Genomic DNA, 22291 nt, shown 5'->3' with positions numbered 1-22291 from the left:
CAGATGAGGTTTTTATTTCTTTATCATTATTCAAAATTTATTTTTTTTCTGTTTTATTTCATTTCACATTGGTCTTAGTATTCACAAATTGATATACGAACCATTCCTTACCTCTAACAATTGTGAATTTGCTTTCACCAGCATGACTTTTCCTTTTCTGATTATGTATGCTGTATATAATATCATTTTTTGGTTAAGAATCATAAATTGCCCTATTTATTTTTATCTTTTCAAATAATTGATTTCTTATTAAATTTGTTCATTATAGATGTACCAGTTATCTGAAATATCTTAAAATTTGTGTTTTTCAATTCATGTATAATGAAGTGACTGTTGATCCCTGATACAGGCTTTATTGCCAAAACATGGCCATGTCAGGTCTTATGTGGTTCTTACTTTTCAATATATACATATTAATTATTTCATAAAGAAGTATATTTTCCCCTTTATTTTTATATATATAATTATTTTCATTTATTTCTTTATTTATTTGAAAATCTTTATTACCCGCCCTTCCTACGTTCAGAGCAGGGTACAATATAAACATTACCGGCCGAATTTTAAATCAGCCACGCGTGTAAAAATCACTGCTTACGCACGTGGCCAGGCCCTGCGCGTGCCACATACATTTTCAAAAGGGCCCGGACATGTACATAAGTGGAGATATGCGCACAAGTGCCAGGCCCTGAGAAAGTAGAGGGACAGAGGCAGGGAGGGGCGGGAGGAATGCCGGCTGGCGTGCATAAATTACTTCTGCTCCTGAGGAGCAGTAAGTAATAAAATAAAAAATTGAGGCAAGATAGGTTAGGTTTAGGGGGTGGGGAGGAGAGGGGAAGGGGAAGGAAGGTTAGGCAGGGGGTTAGGGAACTGGGGAAGGCCCAACTGCATTGCCGTGCAGACTTTACAAAACTTATTTATTTATTTATTTAAAATTTTTATATACCGACATTCATCCAGGATATCATAAGAACATAAGAAATTGCCATACTGGGTCAGACCAAGGGTCCATCAAGCCCAGCATCCTGTTTCCAACAGTGGCCAATCCAGGCCATAAGAACCTGGCAAGTACCCAAAAACTAAGTCTATTCCATGTTACCATTGCTAAGGCAGTGGCTATTCTCTAAGGGGCGGATTTTCAGAGCCCTGCTCGCGTAAATCCGCCCAAAACCGGGCGGATTTACGCGAGCAGGGCCCTGCGCGCCGGGAAGCCTATTTTACATAGGCCTCCCGGCGCGCGCAGAGCCCCGGGACTCGCGTACGTCCCGGGGTTCTCGGAGGGGGGCGTGTCGGGGGCGGGGCCGGAGCGCGCGGCGTTGCGGGGGCGTGTCGGCAGCGTTTTGGGGGCGGGTACGGGGCGTGGCTACGGCCCGGGGGCGTGGCCGCGCCCTCCGTACCCGCCCCCAGGTTGCGGCCCGGCGCGCAGCAGGCCCGCTGGCGCGCGGGGATTTACGTCTCCCTCCGGGAGGCGTAAATCCCCCGACAAAGGTAAGGGGGGGGTGTAGACAGGGCCGGGTGGGTGGGTTAGGTAGGGGAAGGGAGGGTAAGGTGAGGGGAGGGCAAAGGAAAGTTCCCTCCGAGGCCGCTCCGATTTCGGAGCGGCCTTGGAGGGAACGGGGGGAGGCAGCGCGGCTCGGCGCGCGCAGGCTATACAAAATCGATAGCCTTGCGCGCGCCGATCCAGGATTTTAGTGGATACGCGCGGCTCCGCGCGTATCTACTAAAATCCAGCGTACTTTTGCTTGAGTCTGATGCGCAAGCAAAAGTAGGCTGATCGCGCTTCTTTTAAAATCTACCCCTATGTGAACTTAATAGCAGGTAATGGACTTCTCCTCCAAGAACTTATCCAATCCTTTTTTAAACACAGCTATACTAACTGCACGAACCACATATCACATCGGTTTACAGTGTAACACAAACAAACGCCAGGCATGGCGCTTTACATTGAACAAATAAAACAAGTTAACAAATGAATAAATGAGGGTGTGAATAACAAGGGGAAATTTGCATTAAATAATCAACGAGGTTTGTAAATATATACATATGTACAGAAGGAAGACACTAAGAGATAAGCAGTTTAGGGGTGCTAGGAGGAGAGGGGGGAGTGGCGAGCAGAGGGAAGGGAACGAGGTGAGGGGGGAGAAAAAGGTATGAGGTGAGGGGGGAGAAAAAGTGTATGAGGTGAGGGGGGGAGAAAAAGGTAGGAGAAGGGAAAAGTGAGGGGATAGAGGGCCAGAGGAGGGGGGCAGAGGAGAGGAAGGGTGGGCAGTGGAGAGGAAGGGAGAAATTAGGTGTATGCCTTGGCGAAGAGCCAGGTCTTGAGTTTCCGCTTGAACGATTGTGCATGCTGCCCGCACATGCGCAGCCAATTGATTTTATAACATGCGTGCACCGGCTTACGCATGTTATAAAATCAGTGCATCCATGTGCTTGCGCCAGGAACTGCGCGCACATGGACATGTGCGTACGTTTTAAAATCTACCCCTATATATTTGTTTAAATATTATTTATCATTTATTGTTTGTTCTTGCACATTTGTTCATTATCGCTAGGATCTACTCTTTTAAAGAAACATCACTAGGACCAGGATAATGGTTTAAACTAACCAGACTCTTTTGGCTTCAATGTGGGAAGGCCCATAGTAGAGACAAAGAATATATCTAAAATAACAACATGGCTTGTACCTGACATTTAAGGCCAATTTGACCTCCAAAGAATGAACACAGGAATAATGCCAAGTAGCAACTGTCATCAAAGTGGATATTTGCCAAAAAAAATGTTTCAAAATAGCCCAGAAAAAATTATTTGGGTAACCAATGGGACCAAGGAAGCTGGTTGTTTAGGCAATGACCATATTTGCATAACAGTTCTAAAATCAAAGAGGGTTATAATAAGCTTCATATTCTTAAACGTTTAAAGCCTTTACTACAGTGTGACGATTTTCGTACTGTTCTTCAAAACATGATCTTTTCTAGCTTGGACTACTGTAATGGATTAGGCCTTCACACATATTACAAAATGCCACTGCTAGGGTACTGGTGGGAGGCAGTAAATTTGACCATATTATACCAACATTAATGTCCTTACACTGTGAAATTTCGGATTCAAAATTCTATGGGGGTCATTTATCAAAGTGCTATATGGTGTTTTCGCATGCGTTAAGCACCTTTTAACGCATAATGTGATGCAAATCAGAAAAAGAGGAGGAGTGGGATTCACCATTTTGTGAAGCTCTATAACATGGATTTTAACTACACCTTTTTCTAAGCTCTTGGAGAGCCAGCCTAGCTATCAGGGCCCTCCTACAACCACTGGGGGGGGGGGGGGGAAGGGGGGGGGAAAGAGAGAGAGACTAGCCATAATGCCCTCATACTAGGTAGGAAACTCACCCAAAGATGAGATTTGTGCAGTGTTCTCTCAACCTAGCTTGATGTTACCCAGGTAGAGACTCCATCAAGCTAGGTTGAGAGAACATTGCACAAATCTCATCTTTGAGTGAGTTTCCTCACTCCGAAGGTCATCAAATCTTCCCAAGAGAGCACTGTTCTGTTCGTACGTCTCACTTTGAATATCAAAGTGGCCCCTAACCCCTACACTAATACCTAAACCTCACCTCAAGTTACTAGGTGGGCTTCCCATAGAGATATAAATATCTCTATGGGAAGACTAGCCCTAATGTGCACACATTAGGGCTAGTCTTTCTCTCTCTTTCGCCACATCCCCAGCTTCCAGAGGCCCCACACCCTTTGCAGTAGAAGAGGACTGGAAGGCTCATCTGCATACTGCTCCCAGCATCCCCCGGGAGAGGAGTCCAGAGGTCACTGCAAGCAATTCAGGGATTGAATTCCACAGCCCCAGCTTCCAGAGGCCCCACACCATTTGCAGTAGAAGAGGACTGGAAGGCTCATCTGCATACTGCTCCCAACATCCCCCGGGAGAGGCATCCAGAGGTCACCGCAAGTGATCAAGAAATTGAATTCCACAGCCCCAGCTTCCAGAGGCCCTGCACCCTTTGCAGTAGAAGAGGACCGGAAGGCTCATGTGCATACTGCTCCCAGCATCCCCGGGAGAGAGTCCAGAGGTCACCACAAGTGATCCAGGAATTAAATTCCACAGCCCCCAGCTTCCAGAGGCCCCGCACCCCTTGCAGTAGAAGAGGACCGGAAGGCTCATCTGCATACTGCTCCCAGCATCCCCTGGAAGAGGAGTCCAGAGTCTCAGACCCTTCAATTAATTGAGTGAAGATCAATTTAATGGTAGTTAAAGAAGATTGGTAAGTATTGCTTTGGGAAATCTATGGACTTATAAATGTTTGGTGAAAGATGAAATAGAGGGATATATTCTTTAGAGTTTGTGTGTGTCTGAGGTAATAAACAAGCCAGAGATAATTAATTCTAGTTTCTGTCTTTCCCACCCACTCAACCCTTGATATTTAGGCAAGAGACACTATCTCATTAAAAATCAATCAGGGTCTTATATAAATCATACTATTGTGCCAGCCCTTATTGAAAGTTTAATCATCCCCTTGTAAGACACTAGCTGTTTACTTTAAATTTACAGGTAAATTTACTAATTACTCTAATTCCAACTCCCTTAGTATCCTAAACTTAACTAGGAACTCAATAAAACTAAAATGTAGGCAGCAGTCCAGCAGCAAGAGGGGGGCTTTCCAGTCTTTTGCATTGAGTGTCACATGTATGATTTTTTATGCGCCGGTGAGAGATTGTATGTGTGCACTTGGAGCAAAGAGCTCCTGGCTCTCAGTGAACGAGTCCGATCTCTGGAGGCTAGAGTTGCAGACTTGGAGGAGCTGAGGCAGACAGAGAGGTACATTGATAAAACCTTCAGGGACATAGTAGCCAAGTCCCAAATCCAGTCTGGCAGCCCCAGTGCTGTCTTGGATCAGAAAGGTCTCCCAGTAGGAGAACACCCTGTTGTAGCAGGAAGTGATCCTGTAGCAAGGACCTGCTCGCCAGGTGATGTATTGTCCTCTCGTACTGAGGACAAGTCTCCCAGGGCTACTGCCCAGGAGGGAAGGGTTAGGCCGGCCATCATAGTTAGTGATTCAATTATTAGAAATGTAGATAGCAGGGTGGCTGGTGGACGAAAGGATTCCCTGGTAACTTGCCTGTCTGGTGCGAAGGTGGCAGACCTTACGCATCACCTAGATAGGATTATAGACAGTGCTGGGGAGGAGCCGGCTGTCATGGTACATGTGGGCACCAAAGACATAGGAAAATATGGGAGAGAGGTTCTAGAAGCCAAATTTAGGATTTTAGGTAGAAAGCTGCAATCCAGAACCTCCATGGTGGCATTCTCTGAAATGCTTCCTGTTCCACATGCAGGTCCCCCAGAGGCAGGCAGAGCTCTGGAGTTTCAATGCATGGATGAGACGATGGTGCAGGAAAGAGGGATTCAGTTTTGTAAGGAACTGGGGAAACCTTTGGGGAAGGGGGAGAAGTTTCCAAAAGGATGGGCTCCACCTTACCCAGAGTGGAACCAAGCTGCTGACACTAATTTTCAAAAAGAAGATAGAGCAGCTTTTAAAATAGAACAAAGGGGAAAGCCGACAGTCACTCAGCAGAGCATGGTTCAGAGAAATGTATCCTTGAAGGATACTAATGAAACAGGAGAGTTAGGGCATCCCAACAGAGAGGTTCCAATAAAAGAAAACGTAGTCCATGTGCCTATATGTAAAAAATCACCGAAGCTAAATGATTTCCAAATTATCCCTAACAACTGAAAAGCTGGTTGTTTAAACAAACAAAAAACACACTTTGAAATGTCTGTATGCCAATGCCAGAATTCTAAGATGTAAGATGGGAGAGTTAGAGTGTATAGCAGAAAATGATGAGATTGATATAATTGGTATCACAGAGACTTGGTGGAAGGAGGATAACCAATGGGACAGTGCTATATCAGGGTACAAATTTTTTCACAATGATAGGGAGGATCAACTTAGTGGGGGTGTGGCACTTTATGTCCTGGAGGGTATAGAGTCCAACAAGATAAAGATCATACAAGAGACTAAATGCTCAGTAGAATCTATATGGGTAGAAATCCCATGTGTGTTGGGTTAGAGTATAGTGAATGGAGTATATTACCATCCACCTGGACAGAATGATCAGACAGATGATGAAATGCTAAGAGAAATCAGGGAAGCTAACCAATTTGGCAGTGTAATAATAATGGGAAATTTCAATTACCAAAAATTCCAGCGTGCAAGAAACAGGTAACCAAGTCCATCAGGAAACTTATAGTCAATTTTTTATTAAAATAATGCTTTTAAACAATCATTCATGGCAACTCCATAGTTCTTCAAACATACAAGTGAAAAGTCCCCCGACACGGTCCGTGTTTCGCGGTAGCTGCATCGGGAGGGACCCACGGATAATTTCATCTTATATATTCATCGTGGAGCGATGGGTCCCTCCCGATGCAGCTACCGCGAAACACGGACCGTGTCGGGGGACTTTTCACTTGTATGTTTGAAGAACTATGGAGTTGCCATGAATGATTGTTTAAAAGCATATGTTCTTGTCTTTGAACACCTGTATAAGTTTAGTAGCCATATTTATAAGGTCCATCATTTATTGTTCTTTATATCATAGATGAAATTATCCGTGGGTCCCTCCCGATGCAGCTACCGCGAAACACGGACCGTGTCGGGGGACTTTTCACTTGTATGTTTGAAGAACTATGGAGTTGCCATGAATGATTGTTTAAAAGCATTATTTTAATAAAAAATTGACTATAAGTTTCCTGATGGACTTGGTTACCTGTTTCTTGCACGCTGGAATTTTTGATTTGATTGATGTGCAAGACGTTTCTGCTTCACGTCTCTGCTTGGTTAGATTTCAATTACCCCAATATTGACTGGGTAAATATAACATCAAGACTAGCTAGAGACATAAAGTTCCTGGATGTAATAAATGACTGCTTCATAGAGCAATTGGTTCAGGAACCAACAAGAGAGGGAACTATTTTAGATTTAAATCTTAGTGGAACGCAGGATTTGGTGAGAGAGGGTAACGGTGGTGGGGCCATTTGGCAATAGTGATCATAACATGATCATATTTAAACTAATAACTGGAAGGGGGACAATAAGTAAATTTACAGCTCTAACACTAAACTTTCAAAAGGGAAACTTTGATAAAATGAGGAAAATAGTTAGAAAAAAAATTGAAAGGTACAGCTGCAAAGGTTAAAGTGTTCAACAGGTATGGACATTGTTTAAAAATACAATCCTAGAGGTGCATTCCAGATGTATTCCATGCATTAAGAAAGGTGGAAGGAAGGCAAAACGATTACTGTCATGGTTAAAAGGTGAGGTGAAAGAGGCTATTTTAGCCAAAAAAAAAACATCCTTCAAAAATTGGAAGAAGGATCCATCTGAAGAAAATAGGATAAAACACAAGCATTGTCAAGTTAAGTGTAAAACATTGATAAGACAAGCGAAGAGAGAATTTGAAATGAAGTTGGCCATAGAGGCAAAAACTCATAATAAAAACTTTTTAAAATATCCAAAGCAAGAAACCTGTGAGGGAGTCGGTTGGACCATTAGATGATTGAGGGGTTAAAGGGGCTCTTAGGGAAGATAAGGCCATTGCAGAAAGACTAAATGAATTCTTTGCTTCCGTGTTTACTAATGAGGATGTTGGGGAGATACCAGTTCCAGAGATGGTTTATAAGGGTGATGAGTCAGACGAACTGAACCAAATCACTGTGAACCTGGAAGATATAGTAGGCAAGATTGACAAACTAAAGAGTAGCAAATCACCTGGACCGGATGTATGCATCCTAGGGTACTGAAGGAACTAAAAAATGAAATTTTAGATCTATTAGTTAAAATTTGTAACCTATCATTAAAATCATCAATTGTACCTGAAGGCTTGAAGGTAGCAGGCAATCCAGTTAACTATAGACCAGTGAGCCTGACTTCAGTGTCGGGAAAAATAGTGGAAACTATTCTAAAGTTCAAAATTGTAGAGCATATAGAAAGACATGGTTTAATGGAACACAGTCAACATGGATTTACCCAAGGGAAGTCATGCCTAACAAATCTGCTTCATTGTTTTGAAGGGGTTAATAAACATGTGGATAAGGTTAATAAACATGTAGATAAAGGTAAACCAGTAGATGTAGTGTATTTGGATTTTCAGAAGGCATTTGACAAAGTCCCTCATGAGAGGCTTCTAAGAAAACTAAAAAGTCATGGGATAGGAGGCAATTTCCTTTTGTGGATTACAAACTGGTTAAAAGACAGGAAACAGAGTAGGATTAAATTGTCAATTTTCTCAGTGGAAGAAGATAAACAGTGGAGTGCCTCAGTGATCTTTACTATATAATTCAAATTGTATACCTGGTTTTTCTTCTCTTTGACTATGTTACTTAAAGTTGCATAAATGTTCATTGTTTCATGTAATGCCATCAGGCAAGTTTCTTTTTGTTCTATGTAAACCGGTTTGATTTGCATCTAATGTAGGAAGATCGGTATATAAAAACAAAAAATAAATAAATAAATAAATAAGAAATTGCCATGCTGGGTCAGACCAAGGGTCCATCAAGGTCAGCATCCTATTTCATGTTACCATTGCTAGTAATAGCAGTGGCTACCGTTGCTAGTAATAGCAGGTAATGGATTTCTCCTCCAAGAACTTATCCAATCCTTTTTTAAACACAGCTATACTAACTGAACTAACCACATCCTCTGGCAACAAATTCCAGAGTTTAATTGTGCGTTGAGTGAAGAAGAACATTCTCCAATTAGTTTTAAATGTGCCACATGCTAACTTCATGCAGTGCCCCCTAGTCTTTCTATTATCCGAAAGTCTAAATAACCGATTCACATCTACCCGTTCCAGATCTCTCATGATTTTAAACACCTTATCATATCCCCCCTCAGCCATCTCTTCTCCAAGCTGAAAAGTCCTAACCTCTTTAGTCTTTCCACATATGGGAGCTGTTCCATTCCCTTATCGTTTTGGTCGCCCTTCTCTGTACCTTCTCCATCATAATTATATCTTTTTTGAGATGCGGCGACCAGAATTGTACACAGTATTCAAGCTGAGGTCTCACCATGGAGCGATACAGAGGCATTATGACATTTTCCACTTTATTCACCATTCCCTGCCTAATAATTCCCAACATTCTGTTTGCTTTTTTGACTGCCGTAGCACACTGAACCCACAATTTCAATGTGTTATTCACTATGATGCCTAGATCTCTTTCTTGGATGGTAGCACCTAATATGGAACCTAACATTGTGTAACCGTGATGACATTCCACATTGATAGAGCTAGAGAAGAGAAAGCTGTCTTTTGAGTTGATTGAAAATGATATTCCCTATTGGGAGGTAATTTAATAATCTCTGTGCTCTCTGAGTTCAATGTTCTATTATGTACATATTGCTGTAGCTTGGTTGAATGAAGCCACACAATTATATTCTGAGTATAGCAGCTTGTGGATTATCACTAACAATTTGAATTGTGATCCATTCTTTACAGGCAACCAGCTTATTACACAGATGTATGTTATCTTTCAGAAGAGAACTCTTCTTGTTCAGTTGCTCAACTTTAGATTTCAGCTCCTCAAGTTTCTTAGGGTTAGTTGATATAGAAGATTCCTGGACTAAAACTTTATTGGAGAGATATAATATTTGTTGAGACAAGAGAGAAATATGCCCAGTCACCATCTTACCCAGGCATTCTATGGCTATCCATATTGACTCCAAGGAAACAATTTTGGGCTTCTTCAAAGCAAACTGAAAACTTTGTTGAGCAGCTGTCTTCTCATCCTCCATCTCAGAATAAACCAATGCTCCCACCACAATTGATATTCCTCATCAGAATTGAAGAAAAGTTCGGAACAGTGCCCAAGTCCACAGATGCTACTACTGCCTCGAAAACATCAGGGGCTCTTCCTGCTGCCTCATCATCATAGCCTACAGCTACAGCTAACTCTGATGGAGTCTTTTGCATCTCGGTGCTCATAGATATATTATGTTACAGGTTTTCACTCTCAATCACTGGACATATACACCCGAAATTTGAAAGCCCGGTGCGCATAAAAACTGGGGGATATGCACGTGGCTGGGCCTTGAGCATGCCAAGCGTACTTTAAAAATGGCCCAGCCATGTACATATCTCCTGATACACGCAGAAGTGCCAGGCTCAGATGAAGTAAGTTCCAAATAAAAAAAAAGGTAGGGAAAGGGGTTTTAGAAGTTGGGGAGGAGGAGGAAAAAGGGAGGCAGAGTAGGAAGGAGTATAGGGAAATTCCCTCCCAGTCCGCCCCTTAATTGGAGCAGACTGGGAAGGAACTGGGAAAGGCCTACTTGCGTCGCCGCGCATGTTTTAAAATCCCCTCCTTGCGCGCATTAGACAACATCCACCCACACATGTGCGTGCCGATATTAAAATCAGCCACGCATGTGTATGCGGGAATCATATTTTATAACATACGCATGGTGACACGCTCATGTTATAAAATAGCCATGTCCATGTGCGCATACTGGGGAACTGCGTGCACATGGACGCCCGCATGTGTTTTTGAAAATCAACCCCATAGTTTTTCTAGCCATATTCCCTAGAAACTCTGACCCTAACTGACTCCCATCGAAGCAATAGCAAGGAATTTCCTGGGTGTCCCTGGCTCTTGCTCTTCTGAGGCTCTCCCACTCCAATTTTGTCCCACTGACTGTAAGATCTGCAGACTCTACTCCACATCAGGGTCTCATATCAGGGCCCCTGGTTATTTTCCCTTGAAGAGAAACACCACTCTTCCCTCTCAGAAGAGAGGTCACTCCGGGCAAATTTACTGCCCTGATGGGTTCTCTCTAACTCCTCTGCCAAAATCCTAAATCCAGCATTTTATACTGGAAGAACACTCCCTCTATAGAACATCTCTCCCTATCCTTCTTAAAGGAGGCATTCTCCATATAAACCATTAGCTACTCTTCCCACATTTATCCCATGCAAATGCATCATACACTTTTTACCTGAAAGAATGCCATCCACTGGTCATTCAAAATACCTCACTCTCCATCCTATCCTTGGAGCAGTGACTGACAGCATCTGCTTTATTACAGTATAACTACACATCTGCTCCCAAAATTTGCATCAAAACCCAACAAATACTCTGGGGTCTTCCCAACCCAGAATCCTTTTTGAGAAATTTTTTGTGACACAGGACCCATCTGGTGGCCCTGCCACAAAATTTTCTAGGGCACAGGTCAATTAACAACTATTAGAAGCACAGTCCAGGTGTATTCCTCACATTAAAAAAAGATGGAAGGAAGGCCAAATGATTGCCAGCATGGTTAAAAGGCAAGGTGAAAGAGGCTATTTAAGCCAAAAGAGCTTCCTTCAAAAATTGGAAGAACAATCCATCTGAAGAAAATAGAAAAAAGCATAAGCATTGGCAATTAAATGTAAAGACAGACTAATACAGAATTTGAAAAGAAGCTGGCAGCAGAGACAAAAACTTATAATAAAAATATTTTTAAATATATCCAAAGCAGGAAGCTTGTGAGGGAGTCAGTGGACCATCAGATGATCAAGGGGTTAAAGGGGTACTTAGGGAAGATAAAGGCATCATGGAAAGACTAAACAAATTCTTTGCGTCAGTGTTTACTAATGAGTATGTTGGGGAGATACCCATTCTGGAAAAGGTTTTCAAGGGTGATGATTCAGATGAATTGAACCAAATCACTGTGAACCTGGAAGATGTAGTAGGCCAAATAGCCAAACGGAAAAGAAGGAAATCACCCAGACCTGATGGTATACACCCCAGGGTTCTGAAAGAACTCAAAACTGAAATTTCTGATCTATTACTAGTAATTTGTAACCTAGCATTAAAATTGTCCATTGGACCTGAAGACTAGAGAGTGGTCAATGTAACTCCAATATTTAAAAAGGGTTCCATGGGTGATCTGGGAAACTACAAACCAATGAGCCAGACTTCAGTTCCAGGAATAATTGTGGAAACTATTCTAAAGAACAGAATCACAGAACATATAGATAGACATAATTTAATGGGACACCAGGAGCATGGATTTACCCAAGGGAAATCTTGCCTCACAAAGCTGCTAAACCTTTTTGAAGGGGTTAATAAACATATGGTTATAGGTGAGCCAATATATTTAGTGGTTTTGGATTTTCAGAAGACATTTGACAAAACCCCCACGAGAGACTCCAAAGAAAATTAAAAAGTCATGGGATAAGAGGCAATGTCCTTTTATAGATTGCAACCTGGCTAAAAGATTGGAAACAGAGAGTAGGACCAAATGGTCAGTTTTCTCAGTGGAGAAAGGTAAACAGTGGGTGTGTACTTGAATTGATGTTTTAAGGGGAACAACGAGTAAGGTAATCAGATTTGTAGCTGACACAAAATTATTTAGAGTGATTAAATCACAAGCAGATTGTGTTAAATTGCAGGAGGACCTTATGAGACTGAAGACTGGGCATCCAAATGGCAGATAAAATTTATTGTGTACATGTGCAAAGTGCTTCACATAGGGAAAAGTAAGCCACGTTGTATTTACATAATTTTAGATTCCATATTAGGAAAAAGATCTGGCATCATAGTGAACAATACATTGGTTTAGTGTGCTGCACCGGTGAAAAAAAAGCAAATAGAATGTTAGGAATTATTAGGAAAGGAATGATGAATAAAACAGAGAATGCCATAGTACCTCTGTATTGTTCCATGGTGAGACCGCACCTTGAGTACTGTGTGCAATTCTGATCATTACATCTCAAAAATGATATAGATGCACTGGAAAAGGTTCAAGAGAAGGACAACCAGAATAATAAAGGGAAAAGCTAAATAGATTAGGGCTGCTAAGCTTGGAGAAGAATCGCCTGAGGGGTAATATGATAGAAGTCTATAAAATCATCAAAGGACTTGAAAGGGTAAATCTGAATTAGTTGTTTACTTTTTCAAATAATACAAGGACTAGGGGGGCATGCCATGAAGTTAGCAAGTAGCACATTTAAAACAAATCAGAGAAAATTATGTCACTCAACACACAATTGAGCTCTGGAATTTATTGTCAGAAGATGTGATTAAGGCTGTTAGCATAGCTGGATTTAAAACAGATAGGGACAAGTTCTTGGAGAAGTCCTTAAGTAGCTATTAATCAAACTGACGTAGGGAATAGCCACTGCTTATTAATGGCATTAGTAGCATGGGATTTATTTACTGTTTGGGTATTTGCCAGTTACTTGTGTCCTGGATTGGACACTGTTGGAAACAGAATGCTGGGCTTGATGGAATTTCAGTCTGACCCAGTATGGCAACTTCTTATGTTCTTATTAGCCAGGTAGGCTTGGGGAATGTAATGTCTCCCAGGAGCTGGGAGTGAACAACTGTGAATAGATCACCCCATTTGGATCTGTTTTGTACTTCTTCCAAACAACTTGGATTGATTAGTGTTGGAAACAAGGTGTTGGGCTTGATGGATCATTGATCTGACCCAGTATGCATTGATCTGACCCAGTATGCATGTAAGAAAAGTAGTGGGGACCGTAGATTTGATTTAGATTTGGAAACATATATGCTTAAATACTCAAAAAGAAAGAGGGTCAAAAGGAGAGATGAATAAAACACAGACTCTTGAAGGTAGTCAAACTTGTGTAACTGACAGTTAGTACCTAGTGCAATGTAGGAAGAAACAACTGGGCAGACTGGGTGGGCCAACTGGTTCTTATCTTCTGACATCTACTATATTACTATATATGTAGGATTGGCTGTAGGAAATTTGTATAATATTGTTTTCCCTCGATCTGAAACCTAGAGCTTATATTTCCTTAGAGTTTTAGAAATGTATTAATACCCAGATCTTCAGAATTATAGAAATTTATTTTGGAAACCTGATGTGTTTAGGGAGAAGGGGGATATAACATTATCCAGTCCTTTGACCTTTTAAAAAGAAATTAATAACTAGAAAGTTTTTTAATCCAGCATAAAAAACTAATAGTCCAAGAATGCATTTGACAAGCTATGGGCAAACAAGTATGAAGCTAGAGTTCAGTCAGGATCTGCAGTATTGCAATAGATAGGGAAAAGGAGCAGATTATTTATCTTTGGATCCCAGTTTTGCGTAACCCCTGTTCTATGTAATGCTATTATGCAACCCCTGTTTTCAATGTAAACCGATGTGATATGTATCTGCTACATGAACGCCGGTATAGAAAAATTCAAAATAAATAAATAACAGATTAGATGGGTCATGTGCCATAATGATCTCAAGGTAGTAAAGCAGTGTGCCAAGGAGTACTAGGGTGCATAGGGAGAGATATAATTGAAAGGAGAGGATAATGCCTCTGTACAGGTCATTAGTAAGTCCTCACCTGCAGTATTGCATCCAATTCTGGAAGTTGTGCATCTGAAATAAGAAGTGGTCCAGAGAAAGGCTACCAAAATGATGCAGGGTCTGCATCAAAAACCTATGAGATGAGACTTAAGGACCTAAATAAGTATAACCTAAAGGAGAAGAGAGGCATTCAAATACCTCGCAGATATAAATAATGCACAAGAAGCAAACGTGTTTTTTCAGTGGATAAGACATTTTAGAACTAGAGGTCATAATATGAGATTCAGGATTTTTTCACAGAAAGGGTGGTGAATGCATAGAATAGCTTCCTAGTGGAGGTGTTAGAAAAAGAATGGCGATAGAACTCAATAATGTATGGGAGAAGCACAAAGAATCCTTAGTTGGGAAGGGGAAGGTAGAGATCAACTGAGGCCTATAGCAATACAACAGGAATTAAACTGGGCAGACTAGTGGGTATCGTTAACTTTATTGTATTCATGTATAGTAATGTGCTCTGGAGCAATGTGCAAAACAAACACTTTTTAATTTTTTTTCCCATTTCTATGTACTTTGATGGGTTCACAGTGGGGTAGATTTTATAAATGTACGTACGGGCGTACGTTTGTTCGTGCACCAGGTGCGAACAAAAGTACGCTGGATTTTATAAGATACGCGCGTAGCCGCGCGTATCTTATAAAATCCGGGGTCGGCGCGCGCAAGGGGGTGCACATTTGTGCAACCTGCGCGCCGAGCCCAGCGCGCGCTGCCTGTTCCCTCCGAGGCCGCTCCGAAATTGGAGCGGCCTCGGAGGGAACTTTCTTTCCACCCCCGCAACTTCCCCTCCCTTCCCCTACCTAACCCACCCCCCCTGCCCTATCTAAACCTCCCCCCTACCTTTGTTGGCAGATTTACGCCTGCTGAAAGCAGGCGTAAATCTGCGCGTGCCAGCGGGCTGCTGGTACGCCATCACCCGACCCGGGGGCTGGTCCGGAGGCCTCGATCACGCCCCCGGCCCCTGACCCCCCCGGACACGCCCCCTCCCCCGCCCCTTTTACGAAGCCCCGGGACTTACACGCGTCCCGGGGCTTGCGCGCGCAGGGGGGTTTGGGGTAGGTTTTCGGGGAGTACGCACGTATCTTACGCGCGTACCCCTTTGAAAATCTACCCCAGTGTCTTTGTTGTTCTTTTTTAATCAAAACACTTGTAGGAAGAACTAGACTAGATTTAACTTTTGGAAACATTAGGGCAAATTTTCAAAGGGCTGCGCGCATAAAAATCGGGACTTACGTGCATGGCTGGGCGCTGCACGCATTTTCAAAAGGGCCCAGCCACGTGCAGAAGACCTGATACGTGCACAAGTACCAGGCTTTGAAAAAGGGGTGGGCGAGGTCTGGGCAGGGAGGGGCGGGGCAGGGCGGGACGGAGGCTGGACAGGGAGGGAACTGGGAAAGGTCTATTCGCAGCACCGTGCATTGTTTTTTAAAAAAAAACAAAACATGCATGCAGGAGGCCACCCGCCCACACATGCGTGCACAGATATTAAAATCCGACGCGCACGCGGGAATCGTCTTTTATAAAATACACGAGGCGACGCACGCCTGGTGAGTGGGAAGACAAGGAAGGTTTATTGTTAGCATTATTACATTGGTTGCCGATAGCAGAGAGGGCAAAGTTTAAGATTATTATGCTGATTTTCCGCTGTTTAAGTGAGAATGGTCCTCAGTATTTAGCTTTGAAATTACAATGGCTTGTCCCCAGTTGTGCTGTTAGATCTTCACAGACTGCTCAGTTTACAATTTTCTTATGGTTTTAGATTTAAATCAAGTCGTGGTTTTAATAGAGACTGTACTTCCTTGGCCTTCCAGTGCTGACCAAGAATGATTGCTAATTACCTGACATTTAGAAAAATGGTGAATGCTCACTTATTTCCATATAAAGTAGGAGGGTAATATTTGTGAATCCAGCAAATTATCATCAGTTATAGTTTATTATTTTCTTGTATTTTAAAGTATGCTATATTTATTTAATTAATAATGTAGGATGTCATTTTTGTTTTTAGAATATTATGTATATGAAGTTATGTAAGCCTCTTTGGTTGATTTTGGACAAACTATGCAGTTTTATGTAAGTGTATTTCAATAAATTATATAAATAAATCATGCAATCACAACCCTTCAATAATTTAAATGCAATTTATCATCTGGCATAATCATCTTGAAACAAAACAGATAGATTACTTAGAAAAGGAGATTATTTTGCATCAGTTGCCTTTATAGATGTGTTTACAAGAATATAAATTATGTATATTTTATATTCAACACTTGCAACTTTCTGTGGATCACTGACAAAGAGAGAGAAGTTACATTAGCAAATGATATAAGAAAGCAATAACCTTATGAAACAATATAATAGTGATTAATTTTGCTCATATACATTTGTTCTAATCACTTTTTCTCTATCTCCCTCCCCACCCCCACCTACCCAAATAATTAGAACAAGGTTTTGTGCTAAATTTAAACCATTTTCTGTTTCTACTGAGATCTGCTGTCAGCAGTCGGGCATAATTTGGCCTCTTGCACTCGTGCTTCATTGCTGCTTTGTTGCTGACTTCCCGAATGGAAAATCTGAGTCTGACACAGCAGAGAAACATTACTACCAGTTCCAGCCTAGTTGGAAGGTGGAAGAAGCCATTTATAAAAACAATACATTTCTGGAGACTCAACTCATTATGCGCCACTGAAAAACAGCCTGAACCTGGGAACACACTGGCTGGTAAACATTTTAACAATGCAAACATATTTACTCAAATATCATGGTCTCAATGTTCCTTTTTCAAGCTTGTCAACTTCCTTTGCTTTTGGCACTGAAAATATAACATCTGTTGTCCATCCTGCACTTCTTGCCATGGACACGAATGTTGTCGAAGGCAATTTAGGGATAGGTTGGGGGTTTTGTTTGTTTGTTTGTTTTTTAAAATTAACTATATTGTTTTTCAGAATTAGCAACAATGAGCAAAATCCTATGACATACCTTCCCAAGGTGCAATTCCTACACGATCACCCAAACTTTCTCTGATTTGTCATGGCACAGGCAATTGTGCACCATGGAACCTGATCACAAGAGCCAAAGAAACAAGAGCCAACAAAAAATACCAAAGGTATGGTCTCCATTTCTGAAAGCTGTAGAGGAATGTAAATGATTCCCCTAGATATGCATTTACTGGTAGTGTTTTTTCCCCAACGTTAAACTGCATTGAGAATTCCAAGAGCGTTTATAAATAGCTCTTTCCAGACTTAGATAAGGAGTAAACATATATTTTTAATCTGAAGAGAGGATAAATATATTTGTGTGACCCTAAAACCTCTTTACCCATATTATTGTATAAGGAGAATGGAGAAGAGACGGCTGAGGGGGGATATGATAGAGGTCTTTAAGATCATGAGAGGTCTTGAACAAGTAGATGTGACTCAGTTATTTACACTTTCGAATAATAGAAGGACTAGGGGGCATTCCATGAAGTTAGCAAGTAGCACATTTAAGACTAATCGGAGAAAATTCTTTTTCACTCAACGCACAATAAAGCTCTGGAATTTGTTGCCAGAGGATGTGGTTAGTGCAGTTAGTGTAGCTGGGTTCAAAAAAGGTTTGGATAAGTTCTTGGAGGAGAAGTCCATTAACGGCTATTAATCAAGTTTACTTAGGGAATAGCCACTGCTATTAATTGCATCAGTGGCATGGGTTCTTCTTAGTGTTTGGGTAATTGCCAGGTTCTTGTGGCCTGGTTTTGGCCTCTGTTGGAAACAGGATGCTGGGCTTGATGGACCCTTGGTCTGACCCAGCATGGCAATTTCTTATGTCCTATATACTTGACTGCTGCTTACATAAGATATGCTGTTTATGAAATTACCCTTTCGTGTAACTTTGTATATGGTTTCGATATAAACAATTTAAAGAAACAAAGGTGAAACATTCTAATGCATGAGTGGATAACTCCAGATCACATGGAGGTCTGCTTTTTGAGAATGGCTAAAATATGCAAATTAGGCCTGGTCTTTAATCCAGTGTATTTCAATATTTCTGATGAATAGTCGTGGATGTGCATTAAACTATGACTATGACTCTTGGGTCCAAAGCTGCTCATCCCTGCTCTGATATATTGAATTCAAAAAAGAAGGAGCCTCAACATCTGCATCGGGAGGGCAAGCTAGAATACCTAGCAGAAGGGCTTAGTACATAGTCTCGGGTATGCTGGACCGGATCATCTGAGGCAATTTGACTAATTCGGTTCTCTCCACTATCTTGTCTCACAGCCGCTTCAAGGACATTAGCCTAAGCCTTAGCTGCAGCTGTTTCCTTTTCTTGTAATACTAATATGTTAGCTTCTAGCTCAGTTTTCTTGCATGCTACAACAGCAGCAGTAGCGTTTTGCTCCTGCTCTTCCAACTCTGCTTTCTTGCATGCAGTAGTAGTGGCAGCAGCAGCAATAGCACTAGTGTTCTGCTTCTGGTCTTCCACTCTAGCTCTTTCTACTTTTAGGGCTGCCTCTTTCCTGCTAGAAGATGCACAGAACTGTATGGCTTCTGCTTCAGCGTATGCTCTGACTGTGGCTGTGCTTGTCAAAGACAGGTTTTACTATGCTGATTTTGAAGATTCTGACATGAATCTACAGGACCTGGAATACTGAGATGCAGTTTCTTTTGAACATTCCATTTCAGATTCTACTTCCACATTAATCTCGCTGACCACACTGTCATGTCCCTAATCAGTGGTTTGCTGGGGATTTGCTGCTGCTGCTGCTGCAAGCTCTCATCCAAAATGATCCATGTTACAGAAGTGAGATATTCTTGTGACAGGAACACTGGTAGGTCCTGTAAGCAGATCTAAGCTGGCTCACATCTTGTTTACTTGCTGTGTTTGTAATGTTACACATATCATGCTGCGTCGTTTTCCAGGATTTATCCAATCTCTACTGATACTGGTCTCTTGACAATTTTGTAGTTTCCTCTGACCTGTGTGAGAGTCACAGTCTGCTTAGGCCTGCCACTTTCTTGAATTTGCTAAGGTGGGATTTAAAAGTCTTCCGGTTCCGAAGGCAGGATAGTGCTGTCTGAGGATCTAAATTCTGTCATGATGCACTGCTTCTGAATCTGTAGCACTACCTTACAACAAAGATGAAAGCTAACAGAGTTCAGATGGCACTGCTTAGGATCCTGTTGTGGATCAGATGGATACTAAGAAAAGTCACATTAGTCAGTGGCACAGCCTGAACAGAACTGACTAAAAACACAAGGCAAAAACTCCCAGACCCCCCTCTGCTTCCAAATCAGAGGTTAATTCTTTAGAGCCAGCTCCACTGAATATAGCAGAAGCTGTGAATGTGCAGGCTGGACACCTTTATCTTCTATTTGAATTTATTAATCACCTAATAAACCTAGGTGATGTACAATATAAAAACATAGATAAAAATGCTGATTATACATAACCTGCTGGTGGTATAACAGTAAACAAAGAACTAAACAGAATAAAAGCATGACCAATAGCATCAGCAACAGAAACAGGCTGCTGTGAAAGCAGGAGAACAGGGGGGAAAAACAGGAAACTGTCTGTGGAGACAGCACAGCACAGACAATTTTTGTTTCATTTTTAGAGTGTGTTAAATATTTTGGAGAAAAGACATTTCTTCTGCAAAACAATATCTTTTTAACACAACGAGAAGTGGGCTAACAGAGCATCCACCCAAAACCAGAGGGCCTGTCATTACTATATAGATTTCATGTTTTATTATAATTTTCTGTGTACCATTCCCCATCAATGCTCTTCAGCAACTGAAATCAGTATTATCTTTATCTTCTAGCCTGTTTTATAGAATGCACTGTATGAGCCGGCACAATATTTCATTAGGAAAAACAATATTCCAGTCACTGATATAATCAAAACAAGCAGGCTAAATTAGGTCATTATCTCAGCAACAGAACATAACTTACAGTATATGTTATAATCTTTGGAGATACTCAACTGACAAACAATACTACACATCTCTGGATATATCACAATACTTCCTTCTCTGTAAACCCTGAAAATCCACAAATGAAACTATACTTTTACAAGGCACATAATGTTAACAATTCTTTGCCAAATTGACAGAGCAAGATACTTACTAATTTGTTGACGAGGTTTAGGTAGCATGGTTTTTCAAAGTAAATTCTCATTCCCACTAAGGTCTATTCTGCTTGGAGTTATTGATCAAAAAATTGAGGCAAAGTAATTTCTCCCCACAATATTTTTTTCTCTTATTATTTCTACATATCTTTTTTATTTTCTTAAAATATTATTAAGTTGAAATGCTCCCAGTGGTGAGGGAATAATGCCATCACTGATAAAGCTGGTCAAGAAATAGCACCAATAGCAAAACAAGAGAGACTTTTCTGACATAGCTAATTTATCTTCAGTCTTGGGGGCAACTGATTGCACTCATATCACAATCATAAGTATATAACAACATAAGAACATAAGAACATAAAGAAATTACCATACTGAGTCAGACCAAGGGCCCATCAAGTCCAGCATCCTGTTTCCAAAAGAGGCCAATCCAGGTTACAAGAACCTGGCAAGAACCCAAACACTAAGAAGATCCCATGCTACTGATGCCAGTAATAGCAGTAGCTATTCCTTAAGTCAACTTGATTAATAGCAGTTAATGGAATTCTCCTCCAAGAACTTATCCAAACCTCTTTTAAACCCAGCTACACTAACTGCACTAACCACATCCTCTGGCAACAAATTCCAGAGCTTAATTATGCATGGAGTGAAAAGAATCCTCTGATTAGTTTTAAATGTGCTACTTGCCAACTTCATGGAGTGTCCCCTAGTCCTTCTATTATCCGAAAGAGTAGATAACCGATTCACATTTACCCATTCTAGACCTCTCATGATTTTAAAGACCTGTATCATATCACCCCTCAGTCTTCTCTTTTCCAAGCTCAAAAGCACTAACCTCTTTAGCCTTCCCTCATAGGGAAGCTGTTCCATCCCCTTTATCATTTTGGTCACCCTTCTCTGTACCTTATCCAGTCCAACCATATGTTTTTTGAGATGCAGTGAGAAGAATTGTACACAATATTCAAGGTGCGATCTTACCATGGAGCGATACAGAGACATTATGACATTTTCCATTTTATTCACCATTCCCTTCCTAATAATTCCTAACCTTCTGTTTGCTTTTTTGACCACCACAGCAAACTGAGCTGACGATTTCAATCTATTATCCACTATGACGCCTAGATCATTTTCTTTGGTGGTAGTTCCTAATATGGAACCTAATACCATGTAACTACAGCATGAGTTATTTTTCCCTGTTATGCATCACCTTGCACTTGTCAACATTAAATTTCATCTGCCATTTGGATGCCCAATCTTCCAGTCTTGCAAGGTCCTCCTGAAATTTATCACAATCTGCTTATGATTTAACTACTCTGAATAATTTTGTATCATCTGCAAATTTGATTACCTCACTCATCATATTCCTTTCCAGATCATTTCTAAATATATTGAAAAGCACCAGTCCAAGTACAGATCCCTGAAGCACTCCACTGTTAACACTTTTCCACTGAGAAAATTGACCATTTAATCCTACTCTCTGTTGCCTGTCTTTTAACCAGTTTGTAATCCACAAAAGGACATTAACTCCTAACCATGACTTTTTAGTTTTCTTAGAAACCTCTCATGAGGGACTTTGTCAAATGTCTTCTGAAAATCCAAATACACTACATCTAATGGTTCACCTTTATCTACATATTTATTAACCCCTTCAAAGAAATGAAGCAAATTTGTGAGGAAGACTTCCCTTGGATAAATCCATGCTGATTGTGTTCCATTAAAACATTTCATTCTATATGCTCTGTGATTTTGATCTTTAGAATAGTTTCCACTATTTTTTCCAGCACTGAAGTCAGGCTCACTGGTCTATAGTTTCCTGGA

The 22291-nt window shown here is 41.2% G+C and overlaps 1 long non-coding RNA gene across 4 annotated transcripts in view; it reads left to right on the top strand.

Moving 5' to 3' along the window:
* Window positions 1-22291, top strand: part of LOC115085539 — a 34809-nt gene that overhangs the window by 7543 nt on the left and 4975 nt on the right. For 3 of the 4 annotated variants that reach the window (XR_003854889.1, XR_003854887.1, XR_003854890.1), the window contains exons 3-5: window positions 16854-17086; window positions 17311-17471; window positions 19030-19175. This is a non-coding gene — a long non-coding RNA (uncharacterized LOC115085539). Of the gene's footprint in view, window positions 1-16807; window positions 17087-17310; window positions 17472-19029; window positions 19176-22291 lie in introns of all 4 variants that reach the window. The other variant, XR_003854888.1, reaches the window with a different exon arrangement.

The sequence above is a fragment of the Rhinatrema bivittatum genome, chromosome 2 (genome assembly GCF_901001135.1).
Source record: "Rhinatrema bivittatum chromosome 2, aRhiBiv1.1, whole genome shotgun sequence".
Lineage (NCBI taxonomy): Eukaryota > Metazoa > Chordata > Amphibia > Gymnophiona > Rhinatrematidae > Rhinatrema > Rhinatrema bivittatum.
This window is presented reverse-complemented; position numbering and strand designations above follow the sequence as displayed.